Source organism: Gigantopelta aegis, chromosome 10, assembly GCF_016097555.1.
Source record: "Gigantopelta aegis isolate Gae_Host chromosome 10, Gae_host_genome, whole genome shotgun sequence".
NCBI lineage: Eukaryota > Metazoa > Mollusca > Gastropoda > Neomphalida > Peltospiridae > Gigantopelta > Gigantopelta aegis.
The window spans coordinates 64,204,708-64,224,909 of record NC_054708.1 but is presented as its reverse complement, the minus strand read 5'-3'; the positions used below and the strand labels follow the sequence as shown (position 1 = coordinate 64,224,909).

Genomic DNA, 20,202 nt, shown 5'->3' with positions numbered 1-20,202 from the left:
ACGTGGATTCTGTAAACATTTTTATAGTGCTTGCTGAACGTAACTGCTTCCCGTTGTAGTACGGAAGAATGGCTCTTATTAAGACTTTTTCAGCGTGTTACCGTATTATATGGAAAAGGTACTGTGTAAATACACTATCAATAAACTTGCGCATGAAATTGCACTAATTGAAAAACGGGCTTTGTTCTTGACTACCTCAATTTTGAAAACCCAGAAATGATGATGATGATAATGAATGATTTATAAATGAATAATAAATTCTGTATTCGTATACTGATCTGGGTTAAACCTATTTTGAGGTCAGGCTTTTTTTTAGATCATGATTTTGTTGTTTTTAATATTGTAGCTTATTTGGTGTGGACATAACTGATTGAACTTAACAAAATTGTGAAATTTCATTTGTTTTAGAAAATGGGTACTATATTTATATGGTTTTGCCATTTTGCTTTACATCTGAGATTTCTGCCCACTGAATGTTACTTAAATATTTAAACATAATTCAAAGAAATGTTACACATTTACTGAACATATGCTAAAATTTCGTTTCAGATATTCTACAGAATTTGTTTACAACCCTTGAACAAATGGTGTCTTCAAGACGACAAATCCACTTGATCCAATAGATGTTGTGGCACAATTGCACCTTATTTACCTTTAATGGTACAAAACTGGTAATTACCAAGGCTCGGGTGTACCAATTTTTTGTTATGAACGTCCTAAAGACAGTATATGATGACAAACAATGGGAATCTCTCTGAATCTGTTGTTGATAGATCTTGTACTGATACTGTCTTAAGGCTTCAGTTTTGTTGTTCCCTCTTTATCCATTGTCTATTTTAATTTGTTTGCAAAATGAACCGTAATTTAAAAGTATAAAGCTCTGCTTTGACCATTTTCAATAATAGTTCATTGCTGTTATTAATCATTGCCAGAGGGTAAAATGGGGATGACGCCGTACTTTTAATGTTTTGCAGATTTAATTTTTTGAAGTTAACAGAATTACTGATTATCATTACTGTATGATTTTCCTAACATTAGTGGGCATCAAATAGACAATAACACCCGCAAATCTAAAAACTTCATATGGTAATGTCCATTGTAAACTCGATAGTTTTTCTATGGAACTAACTATATTTGGTATTTCCTGACAAAAATACCTGGCTACAAACTAACTGTAGTCCCTTGAATCGTCAACTTCACATGTTCCAATTGCTAATGACGTCCGGGTGTTATTTTCATTTGATCACGGAAAAATAATGTTATTAACCAATCACAATACAGAACACACTCACCATCAGTTTACAGTACTAGTTAAACAGTGGCCTGGGGTGTTGGAACTTTAAAAAGAGAAAAGCCATACATGATGATTACATAGTTCAGCTGTATTAATAAATGATGTCTATTATTTCGCTCCTATCTGATATGGCAATAATTAAAGACACTGTAATGGTTTGCAAAGATCGTTTTTGTCTTATAACTGAATTGTAAATGAAATTCATTTTTTCTTTGGATACTTGCTATAGTTATTTATTCTTGGCAGGGTTACATTTAAATGTTCTTCAACACCTACCATAATATAGTATTGAAAACACTTTTAAACACAGTTAGAATAATAGAATGGATGGTGCGTATAAAAGGTCCCTTGTTGCTAGTCGAAAAGAGTAGTCCCAAGGATTGGCAACAGCAGGTTTCCTTTCTATATGTGTGTGGTCCTTAACCATATGTCTAACGCCATTATAAACCGAAAATAAAATGTGTTGAGTGCATCATTAAATAATTTCCTTCCTTCCTTACTGTAGACAATTTGAGCACTGCGTTTTCGGGTAGTTTATTGGTAGTCCATGCTGCTATGCCTTTTTAGGTAGGTTGTATTGTTGGAATACTGTTAACAGTGGGTATGGGGGCCTCCCCCGGAGGGAAAATAATACAGAATTGATAATAGTAATTAATTTTGTTCAAATCTGCAAAAAAAAAAAATTGAGTATGGTACCAGACCCATTTTACACTCTTGACAGAAACCCCCGAGTCTTCCAGAAAAGGCAAGTGAAATTGGATCGCCTTCAAATAAATAAATGGAGGGCAGGACATAGGTCAGTGGTGCGTGGTCGGTCTAGAATATATCCCTATTGGGCTATTTCTCACTCTAGCCAGTGCACCACAACTGGTATATCAAAAAGGCTGTGACATGTGCGCTATCCTGTCTGTGGGATGGTGCATATAAAAGATCACTTCCTACTACTGGAAAAATATAGCAGGTTTCATTTGACTCAAAAGGCCTCAAAAGGCCTAAATGTTTAACATCCAAAAGCCAATGAATAAACTCTTCTTTTTAAAAAAATAATTTAGACATTTTTAGCTTTTCACAATGTAGACTGGATTTGTTCTGAATAATTATTTATGTAGGTATAGTGCATAGGTATCAGTTTTGTTTCTTTAAATCTGTACGATAAACTTATCAAACCGTATCCCAATAGAAGGGATTAATTTCCAACTAGAAACTTGCCTGTGATGTAATAAATATTTGCTACTCTTGATTAATGATGACGAGAAATAACAACTGAGGCAAGTTGTGCTGTATTCAGAAATTACTAAATTATTAAAGTCTGTTCTATGGAGAAATAATGAAGAACATAGTAAATTGGCATTTAAATTATAAAAATTTAAATTCTGAAAATAATTTTAGAAAAGTAATTATGAATAATTATCTTTTACAAAAGCCTGCTCTGCCCAAATTAGTGGGATCTAAAGACCTGGACCCATATTCACAAAATATCGTAAGCTTAGTTTTACACGTAAACGTAAATCTACGACTGAAGAGCTATTCACGAAACAACGAAAACGTAAGTTATGTGTAAAGTTGGACGTAAATATAAGAGTGCCTCGGGTTGCAACTAACGCTGCACGTAAGTTGTGTACATATAATAAATAAAGCACGATCGCCGTTATTTACTATTATTTACGGAAACTAGCAGTATTTCCAATAAATGAAGCAATTTGCGATGGCGAACGCCCACGGATTGAACATATGTCCTCAAGTTCGTACCAAAACGCGGATCCCCACCAATACCAAAATGCCATGGTTCAGTTAGCAGACGACAAACAAAATTGACTTTTGCGCATTTGTTATTTACCCGGTAGCCATCGTTTCTAATGTGTTTTTATTAATTACTCCAGTGAGAATGTTAAATCGTAGATTTACGTCCAACTAAGTTGCGTATACATTTACGACCATCTTTGGGAATAAGGTGCTTCTTGCACGTAAACGTAAATCTACGGCACACGTAAGTGCTAGTCGTAGACGTAAATTTACACTTTTTTGTGAATATGGGACCTGCTCAGGAGTAGCTTCTGTGGTAGCAGTTGACAAGTGTCTGAGTTGTAGTTTACAATGTGCAGATACTTTGAACAAATATTTATTTCCTTTCACTTGTTCTAAAATAATGTCGGTGAAATGTACAATATAAGTTGTAGAAGCATCACGAGGGGTATATGGCTTTTTATGTACCCTCTGTGTGTGCTTTTACCCCGAGCCGAGCCATATACCCTGAGCGATGCTTCTACAACGAATTTATCTTGCCGACATGTTAAACCATATAGCCAAATAATCAAAATAACGCCAGACAATAATTGTTAACAATTTATTAACGAAGCCGTACCACGCAGACGTGAACGAAACCACTTGCCAGTGACGAAAAATAGTTCCATCGATGAACTAGTTTTTAACTTCAAATGTTTGTAATACGAAATTGTCTGAAACGGATATTAATAATAATAATAAAAACTTTATTTATTTATAATCTAATTATTGCTTTAGCATTAACTGGGGTGGCTGGAAACTGTTGGAAATTACAGACGGGGTATAAGTGAATTTGGCTACACCCACAGGGGTATGTCCATCGGCAAACAATCGTTGAGATTAAAGAATTTTACATGAAGGCGAGATAAAGTTTATTAATCAAAGAGCCATATATGATGATTACATAGTTCAGCTGTATTACTAAATGATGTTTATTATTTCGCTCCTATCTGATGTGGCAATTTTAAAGGCATACAAGTAACTTAATGAATAAGTTTTAGTTACGTACATGTATTTGATTATAATGGATAATATTTTAGTATCTTGTCCGTTTACTATGCAAGTTGGAAATAATGCTACAGTTATTACAATATTCAATATTAGTTACTAGTAAGTTTTCAGTTTATTATTGTTTGACCATGTCAATATTTGGTCCAATTACCAACTGTTTTAGCCTCTTGGTTTGCTTTGTCCAGGTTATATTTTATGATAAATTCATAGCTTTTGTTTAATATTTGTCTTAATGTGTTGAGTCTCTACAGTTGATATTTGGTGTGGTTATTCACCAAATTTGGTGCACTCTTGAGAATGTTGGTAAAAGTAAGTTGGATGTTGAGTAGCTATTCAATGGGCCTCTAAAACCCTTTTAAAAATACAATTAAAATAAAATAAATTTTTTGTCAAGTTGATTTACCATTTTATGTGCATACATGTATATCAGTTTGCTGTGGATGATGATTTCATAGTTCAACTGAATTGGTGATGTAAAATTTTCGCCCCTATCTGACACAAGCAAACATGTTTTTCAATGTATTTAACTTGATCATGCTGGTTTCAATGAAGAGTTTTATTGTACTTTCATTCTCAGGTTATTGATATCCTTTGGTACTTGTTAATAAACAATATTTCATAAAAAATGGTGATTGTCCGTGCCAAATTATGGTACAAAATGTCATATAGTATATTTGCCTCATTAATTTTCCTTTTGCTATAATCTTTTCAGTGTATTTAAGCTGTTTGGCAAGTTCAGATTTAATTATTACTATTTAGCCAAAACCATTGACAGTTTAACACGATTTTTGTTATTTGGTTAAATGAAACTTGAATGAATTAGGCTTAAGATTTTCTAATTGCTAATAATTTTTGGGTAAAGTTTATACTGCTGGTTTAAGTTAAATTATGGTTATCCATATTCTTTCTCTTCTCTCCCAACTGCCCCACCTACCCACCCCCAATCTTGCTTCTTCCCCACCCTTTGCACCAGATGGTTATGTCCAGAGGTGTCAATGTTTAAATGATGTCATTGATCTTGTTGAACACATTCAAATGTATGTTTAAAACTCGATAGCTAAAAGTCTGTTTGGTATCTTATTATATTCTGATACAGTTTCAAAGCAATAAATGTATCTATCATATTGTTCTGACTTTGCAGAATCCAGTGATGAAATCATTGAACTCTCTCACTGAAGTTCTATGTTGATAATCATTGTCTGAGGATTGCTGTAAAATGGAATCAAAATAACTGGTTGGTTAGGAAAAAATATACTGTAGCACAGTAATGGTACCAAGCCAACTCTTTTTATCTTTTAATAGATTCAGTGTAGATTAATCCATTAACACACACACACACACACACACCAAAGTCCTTTCCCTATCCAGATAAATTATTTGAAAATGTCTGCTAGTCCGATGCAGCCATCCAAGTTTTGCTAATTTATGGGGATATTATAATGGGCACGAAGTATTTAATGATTCCAAAACCATTCAGTATAACTTCATGTGGTCTAATGATGCCTATGCTGTGAAGGACTTCAATTTAAAAATATTTTTAATATTATGAAAATAGATTCACTGTTACAGCACTTCTCCAAAAACATTGAACATAATTTCACGAAAGGTACACATGCAAATAAAGTGGTCTAGTAGGGTATTTTTGATAATGTTTTCTGATAAATTGAAAACAAATGGCCAGAATCAAAAACTCTAAAATCATTGATGGTAATTTCCTGAGGCTTTGTACACATCAGTCTACTTACTTTCATGCTGTACTTTTGCTATGAGGGAGTCATTTTCAATATTTCTTTTTTTCCAGATACTACTGTTAAGAAAACCCGTGACCCGTTTACTCTGTTAGGTAAGGATACAAGTACACAAATCAGATATACATTTATGCTGTGCAGTGATTTTTTGAATTATTATTTTACGGTGGATTGTGTAACTAAATTTTTTATTCCACTGCTACACAATTTGCCAGATCATTTAAAATTACTTCACGAAATGCCTTGTTATGAGGAGTTTTCATTTAAAAAAAAAAAAAAATCTGTGGCATGAAAACTGCCAGAATAACCAAATTCATAGTTTCTGGTGCACAACTCCATTACCATTCAAGATACCTTCACAAAGTATGTGCTAAACCAGCCAAATGAGGGACGTAACCCAGTGGTACAACACTTGCTCGATGTGGGATTGATCCCTTTCGGTGAGTCCATTGGGCTATTTCTCATTCTAGCCAGTCCACCACGACTGGTATATCGAAGGCTGTGGTATGCACTACCCTGTGTGGGATGGTTCATATAAAAGATCCCTTGCTGCTAATTGAAACGGGGAACACATGAAGTGATGACGGCGGGTTTCCTTTCTCAGTATTTGTGTGGTCCCGTAACCATATGTCTGACACCATATAATGAAAATGAAATTGTGTTGAGTGCATCATTAAATAAAACACTTCCTTCTTCCAGCCAAACGAGTGGTTTTCATTTCCATAGTAAGGGGCATCTCTTTGTGGTGTTAGCAGGTTTCCTCTGAAGACCACATCTCAGAATTAACAAATGTTTGACATGCAATAGCTGGTAATTTAATGTGTGCTCTGTTGTCATTAACGAAAACCGCTTTTCTTTCCCTTCTCCCCCACACGATCTCATTCATTCATTGACAGTTGGAAGTGATGAAGATGATTCTGCCAAATGATTTAAAATGATATCAAATTTTTTCCGTTCCATTTCTGATCCAGTCTGTCAAGTTACATTACACTTCCCACACACGCACGTTTATGGGCATCCAATTAAGTCAAGTTTGGTTTATCACATTTGAAAAGATGCAACGGTGATTATAATTAGAAGCGTCCATGGTAGTGATGCAGCATGTGTTAACCAATTATTTCTGCAATTTGAATGGTGGAATTGAGGTAAATATGCTGGTGTTTAGGTTTTCGTGTAAAGCAAACTTAACTTGAGTATGTTTTTAAATGTAAACTTAGTTGTATGTAGACGTAATAATTTAAATCATAAATTTATGTAATTCTGATTTTATAATTAAAAGTTGATTGGATATAATATTTTTTATATAAAATTGCAACTGATTTCAAACACTACAATTAATGTGATGGTAATGGCTATATAGATGTATGATCAGGCAAAAATAATTTAAACCTACTTCAGGAGTGGGTAATCTGATCTTTAAATTTTTTTAAAAAAAAATGGTCAAATGTGTTTTATCTGTTGAAATCGTCAATTCACATAACGTTATGTTAATTCCGTTAAAAAGATCACAACTTTCTTTAAAATTGCAAATAGAAATAAAATTGTGGTTTTGCCGATGATGATGTTAAAGATAGGGACAAATGAAATCTGTGATTATTTATCTTATCTGATGGCAAGTTGACCACAATTTTTCAAATAAAATGTTTGATGGGTATAAGTTCTCTGGTATGGTTTTTTGGGGTCAATGATTTCTTTAAATTGGGCATATTCTCTCTAGATATATATATATATATATATTATATATATTATATATATATATATATATATATATATATCTCTATATCTCTATCTCTATAATATAAATAAATAAGTTTTTGTCCTGTGAAGAATAGCCAAATTAAGTTTAGATCACCATGTGGAGATAAAATGTAATAACACAGCAGCTGCTGATGACATTAAATGCCTCAGCACAACTTTCAAAATATTAATGCATTTCTTTTTGTCCTGGAATATTTTATCAATCATTCTGTCAAGCTGTCATATCCCACTTAAAGGTATATTGAAACTTTACTGATCACAGGATGTTTGTAAAATAGCAAGCTATAGAGATTCTAATAGATATATAGATACTGTATACGCATACATTTTCGCGACTGTGTCCCCGGATAATAAAACCAAATTACCCATAATGGCCATATTTCATTTGCCACACTTGGACATATTACCATGCTGTCAGCGAGACGTCAGTGTGGTATGTATGTAGACATGTTATCGATGGAGCACGCCCATGGGATACAGAAAATTGAAAAACTCAAATAACAGAATAAATAACTTAAATTATTGGTGGTACCTACAAACTTCCATTCACGGTTACAAAGAAAACAAAGAAAACTGAGATTACGTAACAGACTGTGTGTCATTTCAACCAAATTCATGTGACCATGCAGGTTTACAGAACCACATGACCTTGTGGATAATTTGGTGGTAAAGACAAAGTGCAAACGAAATTCGGTGTAAATTTAACGGGTACCTTTGACTTGTTTTTTTTTTTGTATCCATCAAAATTATATCAAATAGGAAATAACTTTACGTGTAATTAAATTCGTGGTGCTGTCAACGTGTCCGCGATTTTTGCAGTATATTTTATTCGCGAACATTTTTGCGTATACAGTATATTAAATGTAAGTTTTTGTATGTAACATTTGGGGGGAAAAGGGGTAATCACTCTTGTAACCTTAAATTTAAAATGTGGTTGCTCCCTTGCATAAACATGAATGCTTGTAAATTAGTTTAGATTGTTCTGTTGACATGTTAGGAAAAAACGAGAAAAAAAAAAACCCAAAACAATATGGTTCAAATTAATAAAATAGCTGGTCAAATGGCAGCTTAATTGACATATCAAAGAGATGTATTTTTAACTGGGTCTCTTGAATGAGTTTATTTTTCACAAGTTTGTATTCAAGATATTTCAAGTATGACCTGAAAAATTGTGGTTTTCTATAGAATTAATCATTTGTGTTGGTTGACTTTGCTAATATTACTCTATTAACAATGTGACAGATTCCTCCATGAAACCAGCTTTTTTTTAAATTCCAGTTAGTATTTGCTGATGATGACGTGAAGATAGGGACAAATGAAACAAATGATTATTTATCTATTCTGAAGGCAAACCTAACTGGAATGGGTGGGCATAGTTTTGTAGATGGTAGTATTAATTACAGATCCCAGTTAATCTGTCTTATCCTTTGTATAATTGCAGCATCAAGATTAAGTCAACAAGAAACACCACTGCCTAAATTTGGATCAATTGTGAACTGTTTATAAATTTATATAAATTACACAGTATCGGTAAAATAAGACTAGTGATATGAAGGAAGGAAATGTTTTATTTAACGACGCACTCAACATATTTTATTTACGGTTATATGACATGGACATAAGGTTAAGGACCACACAGATATTGAGAGGGGGAACCCGCTGTTGCCACTTCGTGGGCTACTTTTTCAATTAGCAGCAAGGGTTCTTTTATACGCACCATCCCACAGACAGGATAGTACGTACAACAGCCTTTGTTGTGCCATTTGTGGACCACTGGCTGGAACGAGAAATAGCCCAATGGGTCTATCGATGGGACTAGTGATATGAATTACAAAGTTTCAGTGTTTGTGAAGAAATGATAATAGTAATTGTAAGTTTTGTGATCTATAGGTTACTGAACCCGTAATTTATGATAACCTGTACATGGGTTACCAGGCAGTAGACTTCTTTTAATGCCTTCATTTTACCACTTGTGTATATACTGTCAAGATGGAGTTTAAATTCAGTTGCTTTTTTGGTACAGTAAAAACAATGCGTCTTCTAGCAGTCGATCTCATCCCTCTGGTTTGTATTTTACTCTATCAAGTTGTGGCTGCATGGCACAGACCTCTCCATTTAAGGGGAGTTTTCACTCGCTCCCACTCACTCTTAAGAGTAATTTTTAGCTATCCTTAGCGTGTGAATTTACTTGATACCAATATGGTAGTATCTTGAAAAGCCTCCCCATAAACCAAGTATGGGAAGTAATTGATCACTGCCCCTCAAGATCTGATGACCATAATTCACAAAACATAATTTGTACTCTTGGCTAATGCTAGCGGTTTTTAAAAGTCTGTTCTTTAAATTACTTGAAATTTACTTTTTGTTGCCTCAACTGAGGAATTTCTGCTAATTATACATGGAGAATATTTTAATTGGTGATCATTTATTTTGCAAACATTTCTTAAATCTTACATTCATTGACAAGGTGGAAGTGATGAACATGATTCTGCCAAATGATATAAAGTGATGTCAACATTTTTCCGTTCCATTTCTGATCCATTCTGTCATGAATTTCACATTTTACTTCACTGGTGTGTACAGGTGAAATATTTGAATTCAATTTAGGTTTTTATTGTAAAATTATAGTAATGGGTAACTCATGCCCACAATCAGGCTTGTCGGAATAATTAATTCTGCAAATTTATTGTAAAATGTTGTAGCATCTGGTAATGTGCTCACCTGTGGTATGTTGGGTTTAGGAGCATTTACTCGGACACAATAAGCTTTCATTCCTATAATGGGTATATCAAAGTGTTCGGTATGGTCCTGTCTTGTGAGTTACAATATTTTGTTACTATTATTTTGTAGAAATCTTTATGGGTTTAATAAATTAATGTACGTCAAAAGCAATTTTTATTGTTAAAATGTTTAGCTGATATCTTTTCATATTTAAAAAATTGTGAATGAAATCTAGATTTTGCTACAATTAGTATATCAAAGGTCATAGTTTGTCCTGTCATGTCTGGGAAATTGCACAGAAAAGAACCTTTACTGCTAATGGAAAATGTAGTGGTTTTCCATATTTACATAAAATCTGCTTTATTTATTTATTTTATTATTTATTTCAGCAGTAATATGTAGAAAGGGAGAAACAGATTGTTCATTTATGTGTAAGATAATGCATTTTAAAATTTGTCTTCACTTGAAATGGATGAAATTTGACACTTCCCGTTAACATCGAGACAGCCAGGACTGGAACTGCTGATCAAATAATAATTCAGGACTATAATTGATGGTCATCACTACATTTTTAGCACTGCCAATATTCCGGATGCCTAGTGCAGAAATGTACTTTAATCTAGCGAAATTTTCATTTACCCCTTTCTGAAACATTTTACTGGTTTTAATATTTTGTCAGTTTTAGCACTTTTTCTTGTCTGGACCATATCTTGCATACAGATATATACATGACCATCAAACCTCACATCTAGGAATAACGTGATGGTGGTGTGTCACATACTATTATATAGACCGGGTATAAACTCTACATCAGATTTTGGTTACAATGGCAAAATTTAATGTGAAAAAAAAAAAAAAAGCTCACAAGTGGAGGGCACACACACACACATCCCAGTTCCTACGGGCCTGTTTTATTACGTACCCTCGAATTATTTTCTGGCAGAAAACCTGCTACCTTTGGCAAAGGTTGAAACAATTGGTTGTCTAATTTTCGACTGTTGCCATAAAATAATATAATTAATCACTTTTGGTATCTAGCAATTTAAACCAAAATTAACAGTAGTTGCCACATGGAATAAGCATCATATATTATTTTGTTTTACCTGTAATATATTTTCATCAGGACTTCCTTCTTCCTCCATGAATGATTAAAGAAAATAACACTGGATATATTGTAATTATTTTAATTTTATTTCAATATATAACAAATGTGTTTTATGTCAGTATGTGGAGCAAATTACCTGAAACAGTTGGTTTGAAATGATGATTACAAAATCCTAAATATAAAAGGAACTGGTTCCTAAACTCGCCCTCTACATAGTATCTACATTTGTATAAGCCTGTAGGAACGATATTTGAAGTGGGAGGGGGTAGGGGGGGTAGGTGGAATACAGTCTCTAGTGAGATCTTTATATCATCTTTATTTATGCAAAGTAGTGAAAACTTAAAACATACATTTTCATCCTAGAGTGTGTGGTGGAGAACAAGCCCCTAGGCCCGCCCCTCCTCAGTTCCTATGGGTCTGTTGTATTTTATATTAATAAATGCAAAGACTACATAATAATGTCGATAAGACATATTAGTTGTAAAGTGACTGTTAGTATGTGGCAACAGTATAATATTTTCCAACATTTCTGTGTTTCTGTACCCGGCTGTGGACAGTTTCGGCAGACTGGTAACACATTTTCTTAATAATTAAAAACACACGGTTTAACCAAACACATTAAAACTTGGAGGGTAATTACCCGGTAGTTAAGAGAACAAAGTTTTTTGTTAAATTATTATATCTTGCTTTGGTGAGGAGGGGACACTTTTTGCAAATTTGCGAAATCGGCGTATGGAATATTCACTGACGTGTCATATTTACATCTATGCTGAACAAGATTTATGATGAAATATTATTAAATTTTGTGTGTTTTTCTTCTAATTAGGTCCATTTGCTTCAGTTTACATTAAAAATGTCATAAAAAATTATGTTTAAACAAATGCTTGTATGCTAGTCTATGACCATGTGGCTTCCTCGTCTTCGTCGGCAGTTGATTCATCCGAATTTTCGTCTAAGACAACATTTCCAGGATTAGGGACAAAGTCTGATAAGGGATTCAAACTGATACGGTTTGATGCCATTAGCACAAACTGGACGCAATTCTTCGTCACTCGAATCGCTACGTTCGTCCATGCTGCTTGGTAGTTTCTTCAGTTTTTCTCTCATTGATGACATTACGGGTCTAGCTCATCAATTGTCGACAGTTTCTGACAAACATCAGAAATCGGCGGAAAAAAACCCCCAATACAGACTGGGACGCTTAACTTAGTCAATAAGGGGAGCGCGGTAGTTGCGTGTTGTGGTTTATGACGGCAAACAATTCATTACGCTGTATATATGGTTTGGTGTCCGGTCTCCTTTAAATTGAGTATTTGTATGCAACATTTGTGGGGAAAAGGGGTAATCACTCTTGTAACCTTAAATTTAAAATGTGGTTTGCTCCCTTGCATGAAATTAATGCTTGTAAATTAGTTTACATTGTTCTGTTGACATGTTAGGAATTCATTCTCTCTGAAAAACAAACAAAAAACAATATGGTTCAAATTAATAAAACAGCTGGTCAAACGGCAACTTAATTGACATATCAAAGAGATGTATTTTTTAACTGGATCTGTTGAATATGTTGATGAGTTCCTATTTTATTTTTCACAAGTTTGTATTCAAGATATTTATCTGTCTGTAGACTACTTTGTTTTTTTGTTTTTGTTTTTTTAAATAAACATCTGACGATTTAAAACGATATTAAAGTTTGTTGAAAAAAGTGTTTTTAATTATACGTCTTATGGGAGTTGTTTTTGTTAATTCATTATTGAAAGCAACTGATTTATTTTAACCTGATATAAATTGGTTTCCAAAAGGAACTTTCAAACTGATAGGTCAATTAATGCTTCATGGTCAACTTGTAATCGTCACAGATTTGAAGAGGTGTGTTGACATTTTACTGGTTTTTATTTTTAAAATAAAAAACCTATTGCTAAAACCATATTCTAAGTAATGACCTGAAAAATGGTGGTTTGCTATAGAATTGATCATTTGTGTTGGTTGACATTCCTAATGGAGAAATTTAACCAGTGACGGATTCCCCCACCAAACCAGCTTTTTTTAATTCCAGTTAGTATTTGCTTATGATGATGTGAAGATAGGGACAAATGAAACAAATGATTATTTATCTATTCTGAAGGCAAACCTAACTGGAATGGGTGGGCATAGTTCTGTAGATGTAGTATCAACTTCAGATACCAACTGATCTGTCTTGTCCTTTGCAGCAGCAACAAAAACACCACGCCAAAATTTGGATCAATTGGGAGCTGTTTAAATATAAATTACACCCACAAGTATACCTTATTGTGTATATACTGTCAAGATGGAGTTAAAATTCAGTTGCTTTTTTGTACAGTAAAAATAATGTCTCTCCTAACTCATCTCATCCCTCTGGTGTGTAATTTACTCTTTCGAGTTATGGCTGCATGTACCAGATTCTTAGAGTAATTTGTAGCTCTCCTTAGCATGTGAATTTCCTTGGTACCAATATGTTAGTATGTTAGTATCTTGAAAGCCTCCCCATCATCCAAGTATGGGGAGTAATTAATCACTGCCCGCAATTTCCTCACATTTCATTTCAACTTATTTTCGTGCTTCTATTCAATTAAGGTTCAAGCACGCTGTCCTGGTCACACCACAGCTATCGGAGCTGTCTGTCCAGGACAGTGGGTTAGTTCTGAATTGTTAGAGGGTTGCGAACCCAGTACCTACCAGCCTTATGTCTGATGGCTTAACCACGACGCCACAGAAGCTGATCTTTTCCTCGCAGCAAGGTCTGATGGCCATAATTCACAAAACGTAATTTGTACTTGTATCAAATGCTAGCTATTTTTAATGTTTAAATTCTGTTCTTTAAATTACTTGAAATTTACTTTTTGTTGCCTCAACTGAGGAATTTCTGTTAATTAAACATGGAGAATATTTTAATTGGTGATCATTTATTTTGCAAACATTTCTTAAATCTTACATTCATTGACACGGAAGTGATGAACATGATTCTGCCAAATGATATAAAGTGATATCAAAATTTTCCGTTCCATTTCTGATCCATTCTGTCATGAATTTCACATTTTACTTCACTGGTGTGTACAGGTGAAATATTTATATTGTAGAATTATAGTAATAGGTAACTCGGCCCACAATCAGGCTTGTAAAAATAAATATTTATTTTTGCAAATTTAATGTTACATGTTTTGTTGTAGCGTCTGTGGAAATATGCTCACATGTGGTATGTTGGTTTTAGGAGCGTTTACTCTTTAAGGTATGTCCTGTTTAAGTGAATTGCAAATACTTTGTTACTAGTATTTTGTAGAAGTCTTTGTGGGTTTAATAAATTAATGTATATCAAAAGCAATTTTTGTTAAAATGTTTAGTTGATATGTTTTTTTTTTACATTTAAAAAATTGTGAAGAAATCTAGATTTGGCTACTACATCTTAACGACTAGTATATCAAAGGTCGTAGTTTGTCCTGTCATGTCTGGGAAATTACTGCTAATGGAAAAATGTAGTGGTTTTCCATATTTACATAAAATGTTCTGCATTTATTTATTTCAGCAGTAAATTAGAAAGGAGATTTGATCAAATACCGGGAGGGTTGACAGGTCTGCCAGTAATATGTAGAAAGGGAGAAACACATTGTTCATTTATGTGTAAGATGATGCATTTTAAAGGTTGTCTTCACTTGAAATGGATGAAATTTGACACCTCCCGTTAACATCGACTCGTCCAGGACACCATGTGGAACTGCTGATTAAATGACAATACAAGACTATAACTGATGGTCATCACTACATTTTTAGCACTGCCAATATTCGGTATTGTGTACTGTTTTTAATATAAATGAGATTTAGTTGGTAAAACGTGATCCCGATCCACATTTTAGTTGCTTTAAGCCAGAACACTATCCTATACTACTCGAAAGAATTTAAGGGTCAAAAATTTATAACCAAATAAGTTTCAGAGTGTATTAGATTGATGATGTAAACTACACCAATTTTTTTTTTTATTGTTCCATATTTACAAAAAACCACAAATAAACGTCACTGTATAAAAGAAAGTCACATGACATGCTGTCAAAGTTGAAGGTTGTTAAACATGGATTTTACACATTAGAACATTCGTTTAATAGTGTGCGAATACACTCGACACATCGTTGCCTCATGCTGTTGATCAGATCGGACGTCTGAAGAACTCTTGGGGAATGGCCTGCCACTCTGCCATAAGAAGTTGACCCAGATCATGAAGGTTGGCCGGAGGGGCATGGTTATCCCGAACTCTCCTGCCTAATTCGTCCCAGGCGGTCTCTATTGGGGCCAAGTCAGGCGAATATGCTGGCCAATCCATCCTGGCGATACCTTGTCTGAGAAAGTCCGTTACCACCCTGGTGCGTGGGGTCTGGCATTGTCATCCTGCAGAACTGCCCCGCCGCCAATCTGCTGAAGGCCTGGGAGAACCAACGGCCGGATAATCTCATTCAGATAGCGGATTCCATTCAGACTGCCATCCACCACATAGAGGGGGGGTCCTGTGGTGGATAGAGATGCTGCCCCACACCATGACGCTGCCACCACCGAACCGGTGACGTTGTCTAACGTTAACGTCAGCGAAGCGCTCCCCAGGACATCTGTAGACACGAACCCGACCGTCGTTGAACTGGAGACTAAACCTGGACTCGTCAGTGAACATCACTCGATCCCACTGAACACGTTGCCACCGCAGATGAAGCATGCACCAGTGACGTCTGGCCGTTCTGTGACGTGGTAGGAGTGGTGGTCGAACAGCCTGGCGACGGCAGCGTAGATTATTGGCTCTCAGACGATTGCGTATGGTTTGATCAGACACTCGAGTTCCAGTTGCAGTCCGCAGATTGTCACGTAATCGGTGTGCAGTGGTTGTGCGTTGACGTAGAGCCATATTGGTGATGTAGCGGTCTTCTCTATTTGTAGTGCTTCGGGGTCTTCCCGAACGTGGACGATTTCGAACAGAATTCATTGCTTGGTACCATTGCCACAGTCTGCCAACGACACTGTGACTGACACCAAGTCTCAGAGCAACACTTCTTTGCGTATTGCCATCCTGAAGCCAAGCAATAGCCCTTCCTCGATAGTCAGTTGAAGTCGTACCATTGTCGAATTTGGAGTGTGCACCGTACACGAACATAAGCTCCAATTATACGGAAATTCAGCATTGGGAACATGGAATACACGTGCAAAGCGTGCAAATGAAGCGCTTTGTGAAAAAAGCAAGTTATGGGCACTTGGCAGACCTTTCGCTTTCGCCCTAATTTACGTGCAAATGTAAGCATGTTTTCGCCATTAGAACTAGTCGACAGTGTCAATGACAGTGGATTTCAATTAATTTATGGGTTGCTTAGACCCACTTTTGTCAAAATGGAACAATACCATGCGTGACATTATGGTCTAGCTAATATAACTGACATTCAGAAAATAATGTCGAAAATATCGTCTGACCCTTAAATTCTTTTGAGTAGTATATTTTGCTGTTGTGCAAGTGGCAACCTACCTCTTGAACTGGCCGAAAGAAAGTTGGTCATGAAAAATAACTTTGATTTGTAGGTAGGAAATGTTTTAACGATGCACTAGACACATTTTATTTAGTTATATGGCGTAGGACATGGTTAAGGACCACACAGAAATGGAGAAAACCCACTGTCGCCACTTCATGAACTACTCTTTCAATTAGTAGCAAGGGATCCTTTATATGCACCATTCCACAGAGGATAGTCCATACCACAGCCTTTGTTACACCAAGGATGCAGGACGTAGCCCAGTGATACAGCATTCGCTCAATGCGCGGTCTGTGGGGGATCGATCCCAGTCGGTGGGCCCATTGGGCTATTTCTTGTTCCAGCCAGTGCACCATGACTGGTATATCAGTATGTGCTACCCTGTCTGTGGGATGGTGCGTATAAAAGATCCCTTGCAGCTAATTGGAAAGAGTAGCCCATGAAGTGGCGACAGCAGGTTTCCTCTCTCAATATGTGTGTTCCTTGACCATATGTCTGATGCCATATAACCTTAAATAAAATGTGTAGAGTGCATTGTTAAATAAAATATGTCTTTCTTTTGTTTGTTACACCAGCGGTGGAAAGAACTGGCTGGAACGAGAAATAGCCCAATAGGCCTACCAACGGGAATCGATTTCAAGATCAACGCATGAGACAAATGCTGTACGACTGAGCTATGTCCTGCCCCCATTGATTTGTAGGTCTATAAATACTAATTCTGGGATACAAATTCCTTTGTTTTTGCATGTTGTATGGTAAATCACTAAATGTGCATTGTTGAGTGTTTTGCAATACCTTGCCTAGGATACAGTAAAAAGAACCTAGTGATTTCCTTAGAAATTAGGCAAGACACGGTAGACCAAACACTTTTGCAGAATTTTCACCATTTTCCGGTCACTTGTATTTCATTAAAAATACACAAATTAATTGAAATAAACATTAATGTAATTTATGTGCTTGCATTTAATAAATGAATGGCAAACGATATAAAAGGCATATTTTATTAATTACTAATACCTTTTTGGGCGTTTCATAAAGGAAATTTTAGAATTAATTACTGAAAAAGGCTTGTTTAATCACTGCAGCATGACCTGATTACGGCAAGATGGTGCTAGACTATTGAGGCATGGTGCTGCACCATGCTAAAACAAGCTAGGGAAAACACTATAGTGTGTGTAATTAAATATATATATATATATAATCACTGCACAGTAATAAAAGGTGCTCAGAGTGCACTTTTCCATATTTTTCTGGGTGTCACACCCCTTCTTGGACTCTCATCCCACCCAGTACAGCCAATGGCATAGCCAGTATTTAATGTTGGGGAGTAGTGGGGCAACCATAGTTCTATTACTGGGTGACGGGCAAATATAAAAGGCAGTGGGGACTCGAAATTTCTTTGGACAACAAAATGTGATGGAATCTTTGATTCCAGCCAGAACTTTTATTACAGTTTTACATGATACTGACTTTTATTATAAATTTTAACATATCTGATAGTTGTATTTTTGCAGTTCTTTACACTGTTTTACTTTCACTGTTGAATTTTTATGTTGATGTTTATCACATAATATTTGCATTTGCCATAGTTTGACACCGAATAGTCAATGTATTTTTTGTGCTGGGGCGTCATATTCATTCATTTATTTCAGGAAATTTCAGTGGATACAGACAGTTAAATGTAAATTCAATAGGCAGCTAAGTTGTATGGTATTTTAATGACATGGGGGCCATATATACATGAAACTTTCATCTTGTGTTGATCAAGATTCCAACCTACCAAAAAATAAGTAAATATTATTGATGACTTGAATGACGTACAAAAAAACTAAATGTGATTAACATACAATATACATATAGTAATTAACATGAACAACAGTATAGTATCTAGCATATCGGAATCAAGAAAAACCAAGACGGATAACCGGAAATCTATTTTCAAGATCCAGGTGAAGCACACTAGAACGATACTAGATGATTAAATAGTCCGTTATATTTAGAAAAAATGTAATTTCAGTAATTGTGCAATAAAAATTATTACTTTAAAAATTGTCTGTTGTGTATCGCTTGACAAAGTCTATTGTTTATGAAAATGATTAGCTATAGAGGATACACTTTAAAATAACTGGTTGTAAAATAAATGGTATCTAAAAGCCATTCATGTATTCTCTATATATAGCTTTATCATGTACTGTTGTGGCCCTTGAACTTGGGAGTTTGGAAAATTAGTTTTCTGGACTTTTTCTCTTCTCCCCCCCCCCCCCCCCCCCAGCATCCTCACCCCACCCCCACCCACCCCCCAAGCATCCCCCGGCCATGCTGGAAGATATCATATTGAGACATTTTGTATATAGCTGTTGCTGATCAGGTTTCAATTTCATGGCTATTTACCCATTTTTCACAGCCCTTGAATTTAGGAGATTTGTTGCTTTAGCGGTACTATTAAAATGGGGTTTTTTTTAATGATAATTTTTCTTGGGTATCATGTAAGTACAGCAGTCAAATATAGTATATGCTTCTAGCGACTAGATAAGCTTGCCTGGAATCCATCACAATCACAACGGATAGAAAATGTTTGTCATATATTTTAATATTTTGGTGGCATGGAATCGCCAACAGCAGCAACAACTTTATTTAAACTCTGATCACATTAAAATGATGCATGAGCAAATAACTACTACTGAATGTACAATACAAATTATTACAGCCCTACCTAATAAATCGATCAATCTATCGATTAGCTTGGGGATTTTTTTTATTTTTGTTTAATTTTAATACATTTTCAGATATTCGTACTACAAAACTGTTCACGGTATTTAACTATTTGGTTTAGTAAAGAAATACTTTGTTAAATAGATGCATCTTGCTTTATTGAAGAAAAAAAATGCATTGAAACAACGACATCTTCACATAAAAAAAAAAAAAACATTTACGATTTTTTGTTTTTATTTATTAGTTTAAATAAGGTTCCAAATTAATGTCTTTAAAAATCCTGTAATTAGTACCTTTGCTTGAATGATAAACGGTATCTTTCCATGTTTGCGAATACTGGTCCTTCAGTCTTTTTAAAATAACGTTACTCAAATTACTGTAGTTTTGGGATAACCACACAAAACTAAATCCAGTTTCATTAAAAGTAGTTTCAATAAATGTAAACCATTTATATGTATAGGTTCCATATTCATAATCTGAAAGTAATGCCTTGTATATTCTACGAGATAGCTTATTTATATTATGACTACATACCATGTTACACCAATAACTAAAGTAGTG

General features: G+C 35.0%; 1 long non-coding RNA gene and 8 other non-coding genes across 10 annotated transcripts; all 9 read left to right on the top strand.

Annotated features, from left to right (window-relative positions):
- The first annotated feature begins 721 nt into the window (after positions 1-721).
- LOC121384846 lies at positions 722-792 on the top strand. The gene has a single exon (XR_005959463.1). It is a non-coding gene; the product is annotated as a small nucleolar RNA SNORD79 (small nucleolar RNA).
- Positions 793-1,351: 559 nt separating this feature from the next.
- On the top strand, positions 1,352-1,429 carry LOC121384851. The gene has a single exon (XR_005959468.1). It is a non-coding gene; the product is annotated as a small nucleolar RNA snR60/Z15/Z230/Z193/J17 (small nucleolar RNA).
- A 1,071-nt stretch (positions 1,430-2,500) lies between these two features.
- Positions 2,501-2,565, top strand: LOC121384845. The gene has a single exon (XR_005959462.1). It is a non-coding gene; the product is annotated as a small nucleolar RNA SNORD24 (small nucleolar RNA).
- Positions 2,566-3,960: 1,395 nt separating this feature from the next.
- On the top strand, positions 3,961-4,038 carry LOC121384852. Its single transcript, XR_005959469.1, has one exon. It is a non-coding gene; the product is annotated as a small nucleolar RNA snR60/Z15/Z230/Z193/J17 (small nucleolar RNA).
- A 480-nt stretch (positions 4,039-4,518) lies between these two features.
- Positions 4,519-4,591, top strand: LOC121384853. The gene has a single exon (XR_005959470.1). It is a non-coding gene; the product is annotated as a small nucleolar RNA snR60/Z15/Z230/Z193/J17 (small nucleolar RNA).
- Positions 4,592-6,732: 2,141 nt separating this feature from the next.
- Positions 6,733-6,805, top strand: LOC121384847. Its single transcript, XR_005959464.1, has one exon. It is a non-coding gene; the product is annotated as a small nucleolar RNA SNORD47 (small nucleolar RNA).
- A 1,860-nt stretch (positions 6,806-8,665) lies between these two features.
- Positions 8,666-18,948, top strand: LOC121382664. 2 transcript variants are annotated; one of them, XR_005959200.1, is made up of 4 exons: positions 8,666-10,176; positions 14,495-15,217; positions 17,505-17,626; positions 18,582-18,948. It is a non-coding gene; the product is annotated as an uncharacterized LOC121382664 (long non-coding RNA). The 2 variants fall into 2 exon arrangements; XR_005959199.1 differs by lacking the exon at positions 8,666-10,176 and having other exon boundaries at positions 13,580-15,217.
- On the top strand, positions 10,062-10,134 carry LOC121384848. The gene has a single exon (XR_005959465.1). It is a non-coding gene; the product is annotated as a small nucleolar RNA SNORD47 (small nucleolar RNA).
- Positions 14,381-14,452, top strand: LOC121384850. The gene has a single exon (XR_005959467.1). It is a non-coding gene; the product is annotated as a small nucleolar RNA SNORD47 (small nucleolar RNA).
- Positions 18,949-20,202: the final 1,254 nt, after the last annotated feature.